We start from the raw sequence: 16,644 nt of genomic DNA on the forward strand, positions 1-16,644 counted from the left end.
ATAAATGTAAGTCCCTTCTGTCCTGAATTGTCCTGTCACTTCCCTCCAAAATGATGACTTGCGCACCTTCTTTCCTGAAACGTTCCTTCTCCGCACCTGATCTGCATGTTCCCTCTCGGGTGTGTCAGGTCGCTGTGCACTCTCTGTAGCTCTGTAGTCTACGAGATGATAGTGCACCCTAGAAGATAGTTTTACTCTTGCACTGAAAGAGAAGGAGTGATCAAGAGAGACTGACCTCAAAGCTGCTTCTTTCATTACTGCTTCTGTGTTCTTAGAATCAAACACAACTCAGTCTTCAAAAAAAAAAAAAAACAAGCCATTGAGACATAGTAGGTTTGGTGATGTCTGAGATTAAATTGAGCATTTATTGAAATGTTACAGTGACTAGTTGGGTTAAAGTGCACAGCATCAGCTTTCATGCGAAAACCTTTGTAGCCAATTCTAAAAGGAAAAAAGTCCCTTAATATATCTCATCACAAAACTCCCTACACCTTCATCATGCAACTAAAAAAAACAGTATGATTAACTGGCTAATGGATCTGTGTGCTCATTATATGTAGCTATGAACACAAACAGACACAGCTACAACACAGATCGAGTCATTTACAGTCCCTTTAAATTCATTCAACACTTTTATCAGGAGCCATCACTCACAGCTTGGCAGTCATGCAGTTTAGACTCACAACCTTCTGATTATTAGTTCAAAGCTTTTACCACTGAGGCAATAAAATACCCATGCCAAAACATGACTTGGTCAAAAAATCAATGATTTTTACACCACATTAAACACAGCAGTAAGTGGATTGGCTATGTATAAAAATCACCCCTAAGTGTGAATGAATATGTGACTGTGTATGTGTGCATGGTGTTCTTCAATGGACTGGCATCCAAATCAGGGAGTATTTCCACCTCACATCCAGTATTCCTCGGATAGCCTCCAGATCATGATGGAAAGTACCCTTACAAAAAAGAAGTTTATTCAAGTGTGTTTCTAGTATATTTCTTTTAAACTAAAAATAAGAGAGTATGCTTTCAGTTTACATTTTATTTACTTATCAGAGATATACTTAATAAAGTTATACATAAGTATACTTGGCTTATACTGAAAAGCTAATTAAGCTTATACTTAAACTTTTGATCAACATATACTTAACAAAAGTGTAATAAAGTATTAAAATATTTGTGCCTTGTGTTTAAGTGTACTTGCCCTGTAGTAAATTTTGATTTTTAAAGAAAATGAATATGCTCTTAATCCTGAGTGTCTGTTGTTATTTTGTGAATTCTTACCTTTATAACTTCATTGTAACTTAAGGTACAAAACACTTAAGTTGTCTACTGGTACCGTAGTGTGCATGAAGTAAGGATTAGGGCTAGAAAACTAACACCTAGAAGGGTAATTGCAGTTTATTTCAAACCTAAAAAGTGGACTAGATGTATATAACCAGTAACTAATAGTATATTTCCAATATGCTATAAAGTATACAACCCCGATTCCAAAAAAGTTGGGACAAAGTACAAATTGTCAATAAAAACGGAATGCAATAATTTACAAATCTCAAAAACTGATATTGTATTCACAATAGAACATAGACAACATATCAAATGTCAAAAGTGAGACATTTTGAAATTTCATGCCAAATATTGGCTCATTTGAAATTTCATGACAGCAACACATCTCAAAAAAGTTGGGACAGGAGCAATAAGAGGCTGGAAAAGTTAAAGGTACAAAAAAGGAACAGCTGGAGGACCAAATTGCAACTCATTAGGTCAATTGGCAATAGGTCATTAACATGACTGGGTATAAAAAGAGCATCTTGGAGTGGCAGCGGCTCTCAGAAGTAAAGATGGGAAGAGGATCACCAATCCCCCTAATTCTGTGCCGACAAATAGTGGAGCAATATCAGAAAGGAGTTCGACAGTGTAAAATTGCAAAGAGTTTGAACATATCATCATCTACAGTGCATAATATCATCAAAAGATTCAGAGAATCAGGAAGAATCTCTGTGCGTAAGGGTCAAGGCCGGAAAACCATACTGGGTGCCCGTGATCTTCGGGCCCTTAGATGGCACTGCATCACATACAGGCATGCTTCTGTATTGGAAATCACAAAATGGGCTCAGGAATATTTCCAGAGAACATTATCTGTGAACACAATTCACCGTGCCATCCGCCATTGCCAGCTAAAACGCTATAGTTCAAAGAAGAAGCCGTATCTAAACATGATCCAGAAGCGCAGACGTCTTCTCTGGGCCAAGGCTCATTTAAAACGGACTGTGGCAAAGTGGAAAACTGTTCTGTGGTCAGACGAATCAAAATTTGAAGTTCTTTATGGAAATCAGGGACACCGTGTCATTCGGACTAAAGAGGAGAAGGACGACCCAAGTTGTTATCAGCGCTCAGTTCAGAAGCCTGCATCTCTGATGGTATGGGGTTGCATTAGTGCCTGTGGCATGGGCAGCTTACACGTCTGGAAAGACATCATCAATGCTGAAAGGTATATCCAGGTTCCAGAGCAACATATGCTCCCATCCAGACGATGTCTCTTTCAGGGAAGACCTTGCATTTTCCAACATGACAATGCCAAACCACATACTGCATCAATTACAGCATCATGCTGCGTAGAAGAAGGGTCCGGGTACTGAACTGGCCAGCCTGCAGTCCAGATCTTTCACCCATAGAAAACATTTGGCGCATCATAAAACGGAAGATACGACAAAAAAGACCTAAGACAGTTGAGCAACTAGAATCCTACATTAGACAAGAATGGGTTAACATTCCTATCCCTAAACTTGAGCAACTTGTCTCCTCAGTCCCCAGACGTTTACAGACTGTTGTAAAGAGAAAAGGGGATGTCTCACAGTGGTAAACATGGCCTTGTCCCAACTTTTTTGAGATGTGTTGTTGTCATGAAATTTAAAATCACCTAATTTTTCTCTTTAAATGATACATTTTCTCAGTTTAAACATTTGATATGTCATCTATGTTCTATTCTGAATAAAATATGGAATTTTGAAACTTCCACATCATTGCATTCCGTTTTTATTTACAATTTGTACTTTGTCCCAACTTTTTTGGAATCAGGGTTGTACTTTTATAAACTAAAAAGTGGACTAGAAGTGTGTAACAAGTAAACCAATAGTATATTTCCAGTAAACTACAAAGTATACTTTAGTAAACTAAAAAGTGGACTAGAAGTATAAAACAAGTAAACTCATAGTATATTTCCAGTATACTATGAAGTAAACTAAAGAGTGGACTACAAGTATAGAACTAGTAAACTATTAGTATATAAGTTTACTTGTGGTATACTTGCAGTAAAAAATTAAAAATACTAGTTGTATACTCAGAGTTTACTTCTCTTAGACTTAAAGTGTACTTTTATAAACTAAAAGTGGGCCAGTTTTGTCCCAAGAAGTATTAGATTAGTTTACTTACAAGTATACTGTAAGTACATTGATATCAGTATACTTGGTACACTAAAGTATACTTAAGGAAATATACTTTACTTACATATACTTAATAATATGAACTTGAAGTATACTTCTTTTTGATAAGGGTAGGGAGGTAGGTAGATGTCGTCCAGCCAGAATGTCTACAGACACAACATCCAGTTCCTGATCACGTTTTACTTCCTACATGAAAATAATGTTTCTTTAAGTATTTTTGCTCTTCTGAAATAAATCCAATATATAATACAGAATGTGTAGGAGTCCTGAAAGGCTTTAAATGGACCTCATAGGGTGAAATGCTTTTAAAGGCAGTCTCAAGTTCAACTTCCCAAACCACGACTGTGTCATTTTCACTCTAAAATGCTGTAGTGCAGAGCAAAAACAATAAACCCTGTTTCTAAAACACATTATATCTTTATAAGCAGACTTGTTATGTGACATAATTAGACATCAAGCCTTACATTTGTAATTGTAGGATGCATTAGGCTTCATTTATCAAAATGGATTCATACATGTCAAGTTATATGGTTTCCCCATATTTTGTATGGGAAAATGCAATTTTTTGGCTAATACGGCATACGCTGATTTTCGTACGAGAAAATTACGTTTTGTATCAGAGATTTTTTCCATTACTCTGAGAAAATTTTCTTAGCATCCACCATTTATTTTTTCAAACACGCATACCCAATGAAATGGAACTATTTTCGATTTATGTGGTTTGATAGTTGCACGTGGTTTTCTCGGTCATTTAAGTCCATCAGCTCGGACTGCCCAGACTTCTGTGATGGCTGCAGAAGTTATGTTCTGCCAGTTTCTCGTGGAACACAACATCCCCCCGACTGTGGCAGACCATTTTTCGCAGCTAGCGAAAAAAAAAGTTTTCCGATTCAAAGACTGCACAGGTAAGCATTTGTGTTTTTTTTTTTTTATTTTATTTTTTAAGTTTTTACTGTTTGCATGTAGGAAAGCTTCCTCCATTATGATGATAATTTAGGGAGGCGATACTGGGAGTTGCCGTTTATACAGCGGCAACTGTAGTTACCCGGCGATTTCTGGTTTCGCTTCCCTAAACATTTTAATTGCTGATAGATATTATATGTAGACACAGATGACCAACACTCGTTACTACCATCAGTCGTCAGTAAACTGGAAAAGTATTGAATGAAGAGTAATGGTGGTAACGACTGTTGGTAACCTGTCTCTAAAATGTGTAGTGGGGGATGGAAGCAATTTAACACCATCTACATGTTTGCTATGCTCTGATTTTCTTTTATTGACCAGGAAAATACTAGGTGTATATTGGGGAAAGGTCTTCGATGTGAAAACTGCTCTGGGTGTTGCCAGGTTTCCAATGCTGAAACAACTTTTTACTGCTTTGTTGCACCTCCCACAGAGCAATGCAGATAGTGAGAGGACTTTTTCATTGGTTAGGAAAATTCATACCGAGGAAAGAAAAAATATGGCTGCAGACACATTAACTGCATATCTGCAAATTAAAACGAACTGTGACGAGGAGCTACAACTGCTACCCAAGCAGTGATATCATAGCTAGTGCCAAATCTGCAACATCTTTGTACAGCAAAGAACACTCCAAAAAGGAATAAGATTCAAATTCTTGTTATAAATTACTGGGAAGATTTTCAATTTAACTTCATAATTTATTAATATTTTCACTTATCCTTGTTTACATAATATACTTGATGTGGTTCAGTCATCTTTAGTTGGATCTAACACTGCTTGTGGTGTCAACACTTTTTTCTCAAATGGAACTTTTACTAACCTTCATTTACTGTTTGGCATGATTATATATAATTTATTACATGTAACCTACTATTTTAATTAACATACCTACTTAGTACTGCTGTTATATTTCAGGTAATTTTCTTTGGTGGAATGTAATATTGTAGGTGAGGTCAACACTTGTCAAATAGAACTTTGTGTAATTTTTATGAACTATTTAGTATTAATACATTTTATTTACATCAATAATTCTGGTATTACTGATACAATGTATATTAAATAATTAAGTTTATAGTTCAGTCATTCTCTTTAGTAGATAATTGTTTACTTGACTGTACATATAGTCCTTTTTAATTCAGTTGTTTTCTCTGGGGTCTAAAATTTCTTTTTATTCAGTACATGCTTATCTGATCCCTTTAACTTGATGCAGTGTGATAAATATGTCTATTACAATAGGAGTGTATAATGTGGAATAAAACAATCGGTGCTTTGGATTATATATTGGAATTTTTTCTCGTGTATAAGGGCTCATGGGTGTATGTAAGGGAAAAGTACAGATTTTATAAGGGCATGGGTAACTAAAGGTTGACATGTATGGGATATGGATGAAATTATTTGTAAATCACTTGTAGAAGTATTTATACATAAAATGTGGCATTCATGAAAATCCAGTTCATTCGAAAAAATATATATCCCACATTAGATCCTACGTTTGTGTAGCACAGTCAGTGAACCTCGAATGATAGGCTTCAAATTGTATAACTGGCAATGAATCGCTGTCAGTTTATATTTGGAATATGTTATGTAAAGTTTAAATAGCTTATTTATTTCAACTGGACACACATTTACTAAAATTTTCTGAAACATGGTCATGCCATATTAAGGCAAGATACATACAGGTGAGGTGGCATGGTGGTGTAGTGGTTAGCGCTGTCGCCTCACAGCAAGAAGGTCCGGGTTCGAGCCCCGTGGCCGGCGAGGGCCTTTCTGTGCGGAGTTTGCATGTTCTCCCTGTGTCCGCTTGGGTTTCCTCCAGGTGCTCCGGTTTCCCCCACAGTCCAAAGACATGCAGGTTAGGTTAACTGGTGACTCTAAATTGAGCGTAGGTGTGAATGTGAGTGTGAATGGTTGTCTGTGTCTATGTGTCAGCCCTATGATGACCTGGCGACTTGTCCAGGGTGTACCCCGCCTTTCGCCCGTAGTCAGCTGGGATAGGCTCCAGCTTGCCTGCGACCCTGTAGAAGGATAAAGCGGCTAGAGATAATGAGATAATAATGAGATGAGATTTTTTTTTGGGGGGGGGGGGGGGTCGACGGCAAAATTTTTCCGCACATCATGCAGTAAGTGGGAATTTTGTATTCAGTTTGATATTCACTTGTCCCCCTGCATTCTGGTGTTTTGTTTGTGGGTCATCCAGCTGGAGATGGACAATGGGGGGGGAGTTTGAGATTTTGGATTTAGTAGATGTTCCTGCATTCTGGTGGATTTTTGGAGTGGCCTGCTGTGCCATACCTACATTCTTACACACCCTGACTTGCCAGGCCTTCAGCTTGTGGCCAACAAAAGCACCAAGTTTTGGCTTAAAAGCCCCCACACTAGAAAACTACAGATGACTGCCAATGTTCCTGTAGCCCTATAGACCTGTGTTTCAGATTTAAAGGCAAGTTCATGTTTGAAAATATTTCATCAGCTAAGCCTAAACACCTTCTGAATTGAAACTAAATGTTAAGTTTTTAATAACTGTTGCAAAAAATAAGATTGTCCCTCACTGACTATTCATTATGCATTTAAGGGCTTTCCCCACCACTGTTCAGCAGACGATTGGCATGGGGAAAAATATCAACAGCAAAAGAACAAATAAAATGCTTAAACAGTAAGCAAAATGTGCATGTGCTACAAGAAACATTAAAATGATTAAGTTTGAACAGTATTGAAACACAAAAAGCTGATCCTTGACCATAGGTGGGAATGTGCACACAAAGTTGGGCTTAAAAAATTTGGTCATACTTAAATAAGCTATATTAATATATTTCTTATTAATTTATTTCTTATCTATGTTTCTTATTAGTAATAGAGCATTCGTCAGGGCCTGTTATTGTTCTCTGTCTTTTTTTTTAATTATTCACAAGTTCAAGTTCTTTGATATTACAGGTGACCATGCTTTATTTACTTTAACTGAGCAATTACATACATCATAAATAATTAAAAATAAATACCCTGTAAATAAACAATAGGTATGGTGGCTAATGGCTCTTCTTGCATTTGTAATATTATCTCTTACTTGCTTTATTTTACAACATTTCCAGTATGGCTTCAAATAAAATCATAAAGTATGATAACATACAGTAAATAAACTAAAAATGCACCTTAATAAACGTGTGCTAAGGAGGTGCTCTCCCGTGCTGCTTGTTGGGGAAGATGGAGGCTGTGGCACGGCAGTAGGCCTATAATGATTTAGCATGCCTAGTACACAGCTCTCAATATGGCATTAAATATTCTCACAACACTTATAGGCTAAAACGATTAAGAAACTTTATATAAGTTCATAATTATGCCAGTAACACCACACATTGGCGTGCATATGTACAAACCTGTCTGAGACACTCGTCTTCAACTCGGATACCTTCTTCTCCCTCCTCTTCCTCTAAATTGACGGTAGGCAATTATCCAACTTCCGGCGAGTGCAGCATCATTAGATGCGCCACCTACCATAGGGGAGTGTGTACAGAAGGGAACACCTCTCTGCCTGTTTAGCCGTGCGTAAGGTGTAATTGATCAATCACAAGTGGTTGGCGCGACGCAATGGGTAGCCTAGATTAGATAGATAAACTAGATTTTTTTCTAGTGTGAGAAATCGGAGGTATGGCGTGTGAGCATGTGAAGACAATCAAATGCGTGTGTCTCATGCTCATTGCGTGAGAGTTGGCAGCCCAGGTTATCACAATCAGTCCATCTAGACCAATAGCTCATCTGTCAAGGTCACAGGGAAGCTGGAGCCAATCCCAGCTGAGTTTGAACAAGAGGTGGAGTCCACTTTGAGGAGGTCGCCAATCTATCGCAGGTCTAACACAGAGACAAACAACCATTCACACTCATTCACACCTACGGACAATTTAGAGTAGCCAAATAACCTCATCGACATGTCTCTGGACTGGGGGAGGAAACCAGAACACCCTGAGGAAACCCACGCAGCCACAAGGAGGACATCCACACAGAAAGGCCCCAGTTCGTCACGAGGTTCAAACCCAGAACCTTCTTGCTGTGAGGTGACAGTGATAACCATCACGCCACCCATCACAATCAATCTTCACTCGTTAAAAGTTGATATTCTTCAAAGTATTTTTCATATTGGAACTTTTTTCAAAAATGAACATTTATTGATGCATATAAGAGCTTTGTCTAATTATGTATGCATACATGGGCATAATTAATAAAACCTTAAATGTAGCATTTAAACATGTGAACACACTCTCCAAAGAAAGACTTTGACAGATATTTCCTTATCGTTTAAACAAGAAAACAGCACTGATTTTAAAACAGTCTTTTTGTCTATAAAGTCTAATATAACTCCAACAATCAACAACATTTTTGGAAAATTCCCCTGCAATTTTCTTCTAATCAGGATCGGGAATGTAAAATCTGATGAATACAGGTAATTAAGAAACTGAGATTTTTGTGTCTGAATATAGAAAAAAACTGATTTTGAGAAAACAAGATCAATTGTGAGCTACTGCTCACTTACGTATCCCCCACTCTCGCTTATATCAGAATGCAAGCAATCGAAGAAATAAGACACTTTTTATGAATGTTGACTTCAACAAATAATTAACCCTGAAACAAGTAAGTAAAGAGCAGTGTAGTTTGTAGTTGCTGAGAAAAGTGTTGTGAAAATTTTGCAAAGCCACGCTATATGTTTCGTAAATATATTCAGTCAGTAAACAGGAAGTCGATGTGCGACAGACCTGTAAACGGTATACACAGTAGAGAACCCCAAGCTGAAGCTTGGTACCAAATATCAAGCAGTTGTGATTTTTAGTTGCTGAGAAAAGTGTTATGAAAATTTTGTAAATCCACTCTATATGTTTCATAAATACAGTCGATGTGCGACAGACCTAAAAACAGTATACATGGTATAGACCCCCAAGCTGAAGCTCGGTACCAAGTGGCTATGATTTGTGGTTGCTGAGAAAAAGAGTGTTTCGGATGGACGGAGATATGGGCCGACAGACAGATGGTCGGACAGAGGTAAAAAAAAAACTAAAAAAAACAACCCAGTATACCTCCCATTTAACATCATACTCATGTGAGTACAAAGAAAACCAGTGATACTGAATCCTTTTCAGTTTGTTGGAAATTTTTTAGTTCAGAGTAGCCTATGAAAACATTTCCTGCAACTTTCCTAAAATATATATGTCGAGACATCTGAATTTCAATGTGTCACTGTATATAGCTACAGAAATTGAATATAAAAATTACTACTGTGAATGTTTTTGTCTGGGTTATGATCTTGGGGAGAAATGGTCTGCTTGCTGTTTTTTTTTCCGAACAAGTTGCACCAATCCATCTATCATGTTTCTTCATCTTTACATTCTCGTCTTCTCTTCTTCTCTTTTTCCTCTCCTCCCCCTCTTTCCTCTGAGAGTCAGGAACAGAACTCTTTAAAACACCTCTGACAAGTGCATGTCAATGTGCAGGCCTGATTGAAAAAAGAAGAAGAAGAAGAAAAAAAGAAGAAGAAGAATTTTCTAGAATGAGGACAGGAAGAGAAACAAGAGCGGCTGTCAAAATATAGGAGAAAAAATATATGACAGAGTTTGGAGTTTATGAATTTTTAGATAGTTTTTAGACACAGCTCGAATAGTAATCCTGTGAGAAATGAGATATCGCACCTGGGTAGAAAAACAAGTCAATTAGGCAGCATCAAACCTCTCTCTCATTTCTCTCTCAAGCTCTGAAATACGATGTGTCTTCCCATCTCTCCTTTTAAGATATTTTATCCTGTCTTCCTTTTGGCTCAGCTCATGTTGTCACTGTTCATTTTATGATTGTTAGTGCGGTGCGCCACAGCTGTGCTAACCGCTCCAGCTAATGATCACCTTGAAGCGACTAATTACTTCACTCACTTGAAGTTTCACTGCCTAAGTGCTGCCTGAATGCTAATAAAACAGGCCAATGCTATAGATAGGCAGAGTTATCCATAATGCAAATCCTTGACACTAATTCTATGCACTAAAAGAGTGTTTTATAATGTATTTTTCCACCAGACTATTTTTCATCTATTGCATTTATAAAAACCAAGAATCTGAGAGTAAATGTTGTCAACGTAGCATGTTATGCTCACCAAAGCAGTTACATCTTGATGGCAAGGAAATCCATCCATCCATTATCTGTAGCCGCTTATCCTGTGCAGGGTCGTGGGCAAGCTGGAGCTTATCCCAGCTGACTATGGGCGAGAGGCGGGGTACACCCTGGACAAGTCGCCAGGTCATCACAGGGCTGACACAGAGACAAACAACCATTTACACCTACGGTCAATTTAGAGCCACCAATTAGCCTAACATGCATGTCTTTGGACTGTGGTGGAAACCAGAGCACCCGGAGGAAACCCACGCAGACACGGGGAGAACATGCAAACTCCACACAGAAAGGCCCCCCATCAGCCACTGGGCTCAAACCCAGAACCTTCTTGCTGTGATGGTTAGCACTGTTGCTTGGGTTTGAACCTCGCGTCTGTCTGTGTGGAGTTTGCATGTTCTCCCCGTGCCTTTGTGGGTTTCCTCGGGATGCTCTTTGGACTGTGGGATCCTCCCACAGTCCAAAGACATGCAGATTAAGTCAACTGGCTACTCTAAATTGCCAGTAGGTGTGAGTGTGAATGGTTATTCAGCTTGGTGTTAGCCCTGAGATAGATTGGCAACCTGCCCAGGGTGTATCCCGCTTCTCACCTGAAGACAGATGGGATTGGCTCTGCAACCCTGACAGAGAAGCAGCATAGATAATGGATGGATGGATAAAAAGTCTATAGCAATCATAAAGAAAACTATATTTGGGCAGACAATAAATGTGACCGTATGGCAACCTATTAAGTTTAGCTGGTTACAGAGTACTGAACTGCTACATGAGTGCACAATACTATGCACATACATTCATATATTCAGTCGCACCTAGGCACTGTAGCCAATCTACCTAATTACATGTTTTTGGACAGTGGGCAAATATAAGAGAACCTGGAGGAAACCCCCCCCCCCCCCCCCCCCACACACACAAGGAAAACATGTACAGAAACTCCACACAGATGTTAACCTGACCTCAGGATGTCACTCTAGCTTTCAATTGACTAATAGACATAATGTAAAGTGAGGGCCTTCTTTTAAAGCTTATAATAAATACTTTCCAAGGGGTTGTTGTTACTTATGATTGCAGTCACCACATAAGATCGATATGCCCCTGCAGAATACTACAGAATATGGACCTTCAGTACATCTGGGTTTCTCTTTGTTGTTTATTTCTTGGACGTAAAAATTCACTTCCAGGATAGCAAAAGTGACTGAAGCAGAAAATATAGTAATCTGTAATGTAACATTTTTCCACAGTGCATGTCATCTTCTGATATTTTTTTTCTATCTGTAAAGCTGCAAGAATCCAAGATTAGGATTTGAGCTGAGATCCAAATCAACACAGTGAGAAAAGCAGCAGTGATTTGTTCAAATGTCATTCACACACATACCAACAACACCTATTTTAAAAATATATAAGTCAGTAAGTCGGTCAGTGAGTGAGTGGTGGGTTAAATTAAAAACATTAGTCTCGAATCAGTGATTTGATATAACTCAGTCTGAATTCTGAGACTACAAACTTTTCAAAAACTTTTTATTTAATAACCAAGGGCTTGAAATTCAGTTGTAAATTTTTGTGGGGGGGAAAAAAATCTCTGCTGATGCAAATTATTGCTTTTTATCTGCAAATAAATATTTGGTCAATTTCGTTGGTCTTCCAGCAACAACATCTCATTTGCTGAAAAGCTCTATCTTGTATTTTCCCCAGAGGAAAACGTGTAAATGATTTGAAAATGTGAGCTGTATGCCAAGACTGTAAATATGGTAAGAATGATAAAAGCAGAACACATCGATGAATTCAAAGTCAATACAACACCCATAAGAAGTTACTGATAAAGAAAACAGTAAATCAGGTTTAAAGTCTTATTAAGAGGTAAATCGTTCTTTTCTTTTTAGAATTCAACCACTCAGGGCCTATTTTGTTTACTTTACAACATATATCATGTTTGACTTTTTTACTCAGAACAATAAATCACACAAGTCACAAATCGACTTCTGCAATCACACTGCACAAATATTCAGCGTCACTTTCCACTGAGTGCGTGAGAGAGAGAGAATACTGCTCAGATGATGAGTTGTTTGCTCCTAAATGGTCAGCCAAGGCCTGCAGCTATTCCTGCCCTCTCTGCCTCTGTGTGCAGCAGGTCCTCACTGGAATATTCAGGTTCATACATTTAATATGACATTGCCCTAAATGCCAACTCGTCTCATTCAAAACGCAGACCAGGGATTATCAACTAAAATCTACTATCACTCCTTGCTTACACATGTCTGGATTAGCAGCTAACATGACTGAATGGCAGCAGCAGCAGTTACTTTTAACTGCTTAACCATTAATGACAATCTTATGGCTGTAAATAAGACAATCCGAAGTGGCTACATTTAATTTTGTAGTGTTACTTCACATTACCACTTTTGACTGGCATCATGGACTCTTTAAATTTGACACAGGGATAATAAGCATGTACTTCTTTGTCCATTCATCTTTAAGCATTATGTTACTGTCACAGACCTTCTTTTTTTTTAACAAACCATATAATCAGTTCATTAATCAAACCAGTGAGGGTAAATAAAATAAGTCTGTGAAAAAGTCTAAGCCCTTTTCTAACCTCATGTCTGTATCCCTGTAGCTAGTTTTTGGTCTAATGATCTGCCTTCAGCTAAATTTACATGAATGCATATGATTGGATAAACCACAATAAAGGATCTGTTACAGAAGCCAAGCTTCATGTTTTGAAAACAAGTTGTCGAACTATGACCAGTTTGTTTCATTGGCTTTCATACAGCATTTTTATTGAGTGCTTGGTTTGGTCCACTGAAATACTTGGATGTGTCTGGATCCAGACCGCGGTCCAACAATTCATGACCCCTGAACTAAATGCTGCTTATTCAGTTCTCCTCTAGAGTGTAAATTTATTATTTTTCTACTGAGCAGTTTGTTTACAATTAATATTGCCAAGTTGCCAATAACAGCATCATGCAGTGTAGATTTTAGCAACACAGTAGTCTAGATAGAAGAGGTTAAATAAAGATATAGAAACGCTGGTAAAAAGCCCTAATTATTCAAGTGTAGTGCTTGTGTTGGGCCTCATTGAGGTGGCTAAAAAAAAGCCTGAAATTTAACAGGCAGACACCACAGACAATACAGCCGGTTAAGTGTTCAGTGAGTCATGGTACATGTTCCAATAGCAAACACCAATGACAGACTTTAAACCAGAATCTTTTAGAACGAGATATAAAAGAATGAAGGAATAAAAGCACACCTGAAGTTATGGTTAAATACTGAACTTTCCCTCTGACAGAAATAAAAGAGGATCAGCCATTGTGTGGAGAAGAAGTCATCTGTTACTAGCACTGTCAGGACTGAAGCGTGCACGATCTCCTCTTCTGCCAATGCTAAATCTACAATGATTTGAATTAATGAATTCAAATAATCACAAACTGCCTACTGCAAAATTAAGCCTAAGTGGGTAATTTATGGGCAACACACACAATCAGAAAAGTATTCCATACAGCCATAATGATATTTACAGAACACGGAAAACCTTTTTACCTGTAATGCTGATGAATGATCCTCTCCGTGGAAAAAACACCTTCCGCGTCCTTTCAACAAATGGACGTGGGCATGTAAGAGCAGCCCATTCTCACCGCAGCAGAAGGGTCAGAGATGTGGGAGGCAGGATAATAGAGCATATGATGGAGCTATAGATCATTATATCCACCACGGTCATCTCAGCTGAAGCTCCTACTGGATGCTGTGTGTTAGTAAAAACGAGTATGGAGGTGTCCGACAGATTATATGGAATGAATATCAGGTTGGGTCAGAAGGGTTCTGTTAAGGTTTCGTAATTTGATCACACTCTCCCACATGACAGATCAGTGTTCTGGAATTACTGAATTTATCTGCAGGTATTCTGCCAACATGTAGTTAAGGGGTAATCTATGCCAATATGGATTGCATAAAGACACAAAGACACATAAAACGCAGTGGCTTGGGTTGTAATTGGAAAGGAATTAACAATATTAGCAACATTATCACTCCAGATTTGATTCATTTTCTATAACAGTATGGTTTGAAGTACTTTATTCCTCTTATAACACAGCAATTTGGCAGTCATGACAATTTTTCTATTTGGAATGCCCTGACACTGGAGACTTCTTCCAAAAAATGTGCAATAAAATCATCTTCCAGCAAGTTTCACAATCCATCCATTATCCGTAACCATTTATCCTGTGCAGGGTCGTGGGCAAGCTGGAGCCTATCCCAGCTGACTATGGGCAAGAGGCGGGGTACACCCTGGACAAGTCACCAGATCATCGCAGGGCTGACACAAACAACCATTCACACTCACATTCACACCTACAGTCAATTTAGAGTCACCAATTAGCCTAACTTGCATGTCTTTGGACTGTGGGGGAAACCGGAGCACCCGGAGGAAACCCACGCAGACACGGGGAGAACATGCAAATTCCACACAGAAAGGCCCTCGTCAGCTACTGGGCTTGAACCCAGGACCTTGTTGTGAGGCAACAGTGCTAACCACTACACCGCCGTGCTGCCAAGCTTCATATATCAAATGTTACTCTCTGTTAAATAACTGTGTTTTTAATTCACTTATGTGACGCATCCATCATATTACAAGTCCCCCTTAATGAACTGTTATAGAAATGATGGACCTATTGTCCATGTCCAACTTTGTTTCACACAATGTACAGTACAAGTCAAAAGTTTGGACACTCCTACTCATTCATAGGTTTTTCTGTAGTTTGACTATTTTCTACACTGTCGAACAATACTGAAGACTTGAAAAGTATCAAATAATATATGAAACATATATGGAATTATGTGGTAAACAAAAAAGTGTTAAACAAAAAATGTTTCGTATTTTAGATTCTTCAAAGTAGCCAGCGTTGACCTTGATGACGCTTTGCACACTTGGCATTATCTTTACCAGCTTCATGAGGTCATCACCTGGAATGCTTTTCAGTTAACAGTTGTGCCTCATCAAAAGGTAATTAGTGCAATTTCTTGCCTTCTTAATGAATTTGAGATCAAACAGTAAATAGTAAATAATAAAAATACAGTAAATAGCCCTATTCCACAACTGTAGCATTCCATATTATGTCAAGAGCCGCTCAACTAAGTAAAGAGAAACGACATCCATCATTACTTAAAGACATGAAGTGACTTTTAATTAATAAAAATAAAGAAAAAGCATTGAATTAGATGGTGTCCCCAAACTTTTGACTGGTGTATGTATTTAATACTGAATTATAAACCCTAGTAAGCTAGAGAATAAGGTTAGCTTGTCCTTTTTAAATCCCACATTATAGACTATTATGTAACTGTTCTCGATTCATTCTGTCATTGAGTGATCTGAGGTGATCCTGATGATGAGGTATGAGATGTGCCGAATGATACAAAATATTTTCAAAACCTTTCATCCATGTGTCATGCCATACTATGAATGATTCATAGATAATTTGTGTAGGTTTCTCCAAACTGCTTCTGAAACTAGGTCGGTGAACAGAGTCTGACTTCTCTACATCCACTCTCCAAGTTCTATTATTGATCGCAAAACATTTTTACCTTAATGTGAATCCTTGGTCTCAAAAGTCTCCCACATCGCTTTTTAGCTGGAGGAAATTCAGACAGCAATCTCTGAAAGATAAATGGAAGTTTCATTTTATGATTCCTTTTGATTAAATCCCATGTAAGCAGGGGATCATTAATAGTTTCTTTCCAAAGTGTGAAAAAAACCAAGATGGCGGATCAAGACAGGAGGCTAGTTTAATGGTAGAGACCCCCAACTGAGGTTCATACTGAGCTTCAATCTGACACCTTTTAATGTCTAATGTGTGCAAGTGTGAATGTGTGTGTGTGTGTGTGTGTGTGTGTGAGAGAGAGAGAGAGAGAGAGAGAGAGAGAGAGAGAGAAAATGTGATCTCTGAATGCCTCAGATACATTATTTACACAATTTGCAACCAATTTGACAGAGAAGCAAAACACAATCTCAAAGTTTCTCTCTGTGCAAAATTGATTAAACACCATTAGATGCTTTGTGTGTGTGTGTGTGTGTGTGTGTGTGTGTGTGTGTGTGTGTGTGTGTGTGTGTTGG

The sequence above is a fragment of the Neoarius graeffei genome, chromosome 4, assembly GCF_027579695.1.
Source record: "Neoarius graeffei isolate fNeoGra1 chromosome 4, fNeoGra1.pri, whole genome shotgun sequence".
Classification (NCBI taxonomy): Eukaryota; Metazoa; Chordata; class Actinopteri; order Siluriformes; family Ariidae; genus Neoarius; species Neoarius graeffei.